We start from the raw sequence: 1,872 nt of genomic DNA, 5'->3' as shown, positions 1-1,872 counted from the left end.
TTGTCACTGGAGAGGAATGGGGAGGGGGGATTTGGGTGCATTTCAGACATTTGTCCATGTGAGTAAAATATCCCAATCCCCTCCTAATCCCCAGGCTCCCAGTGACACAAATGACAAAACTTTCCTTTCAGGACATCCCATCTTTAGGACATTCACTTCTTTCCCTGCCAAAAGCACTCCTTAATTGGTGTGTGGAAACCAGAACAAATACTCAAAACAAAATCCCCAGTTTTGGTTGCATTGGCAGTGACAATGCTGAAAAGCTATTTGACATGACAAGTGGATGTAAACTAAGATTACCCCATGTTCCCATTTACCTCTTGCTGTAGGGCAGCACTGACTCCTCAGGATCCCAAAGCAGAGCCCGCTGCTCCCAGTGGCACCCTCAGCCAGCACCAAGCACAGCTCAAGAAAGGGACCTACAAAGGTCTTTCTGAAATACGAGAGGCAGCTTTGGTGGGGTTTCTGTGACAAATGCATTATGTTTAGCTCAAAGAATTTTCTTCTAACTTGTCACTGGCTTTACCCTCTTGGACAGTGCCCCATGCCCAGAAGAAGCTAATGCCCAACAGCAGCTCCATCACTGAGTTCCTCCTCCTGGCATTTGCAGACACGTGACAGCTGCAGCTCTTGCACTTCTGGCTCTTCCTGGGCATCTACCTGGCTGCCCTCCTGGGCAATGGCCTCATCATCACCACTGTAGCCTGCGCCCACCACCTCCACACCCCCATGTACTTCTTCCTCCTCAACCTCTCCCTCCTCGACCTGGGCTCCATCTCCACCACCGTCCCCAAATCCATGGCCAATTCCCTGTGGGACAGCAGGGCCATCTCCTACTGGGGATGTGCTACACAGGTCTTTTTTTTTGCCTTCTTGGCAGTAGCAGAGTATTGTGTCCTCACCATCATGGCCTACGACCGCTACGTTGCCATCTGCCAACCCCTGCACTACGGGACCCTCCTGGGCAGCAGAGCTTGTGTCCACATGGCAGCAGCTGCCTGGGCCAGTGGGTTTCTCCACGCTGTGCTGCACACGGCCAATACATTTTCACTACCACTCTGCCAAGGTAATGCTGTGGGCCAGTTCTTCTGTGAAATCCCCCAGATCCTCAAGCTCTCCTGCTCACGCTCCTACCTCAGGGAAGTTGGCCTTCTTGTGCTAGGTGTCTGTTTGGCATTTGGTTGTTTTGTTTTCATTGTTTTCTCCTATGTGCAGATCTTCAGGGCTGTGCTGAGGATCCCCTCTGAGCAGGGACGCCACAAAGCCTTTTCCACGTGCCTCCCTCACCTGGCTGTGGTCTGCCTGTTTATCAGCACTGGCACGTTTGCCTACCTGAAGTCCCCCTCCATCTTCTCCCCAGTTCTAGACCTGGTGGTGGCAGTTCTGTACTCGGTGGTGCCTCCAGCAGTGAACCCCCTCCTCTACAGCATGAGGAACCAGGAGCTCAAGGATGCCCTGAGGAAAATGATGAGCGGGTGCTTTTCAGAAGCAATTAACGCCCTGTTTTCTTCTGCAGAGCATTCATAATGGAACTCATTACAGGCTCAGCCTGTCTTCTCTGATTCTTCTTTGTGGTGGCCGTGGTGTTTTCTTTATTTTTCTAGTGATAATGTTCACAATGAAATTTTATGATTCATCCCACTTGTAATTCACTGTCTACCTGTAGAATTTGACCCCGAGGCTGTGTAAATGAGGCGCAGTGCTCTCTCTGTATTTCAACACAGTAAAGGACCCTGCAGCGACTTGTTTGCCTGAGATCCTTCCTCTGAGATCTTGGTGAAGCTGCAGGGCAGTGTCTGTGTGTGGAAGGGAAGGGGAAAAGAGTCTCAGCACAGCAGCACTGCCAGGCAGCACCAGTGCTTGGTCTTCCCA

General features: G+C 51.2%; 1 pseudogene; it reads left to right on the top strand.

Moving 5' to 3' along the window:
• Positions 1–561: 561 nt before the first annotated feature.
• LOC138682567 (olfactory receptor 14A16-like) lies at positions 562–1,527 on the top strand (annotated as a pseudogene).
• The last annotated feature ends 345 nt before the right edge of the window (positions 1,528–1,872 follow it).

This window comes from Haliaeetus albicilla, chromosome 29 (assembly GCF_947461875.1).
Source record: "Haliaeetus albicilla chromosome 29, bHalAlb1.1, whole genome shotgun sequence".
NCBI classification, from domain to species: domain Eukaryota; kingdom Metazoa; phylum Chordata; class Aves; order Accipitriformes; family Accipitridae; genus Haliaeetus; species Haliaeetus albicilla.
Note: the sequence above shows the minus strand (reverse complement) of the source record. Positions and strands in the feature narration are given on the sequence as shown.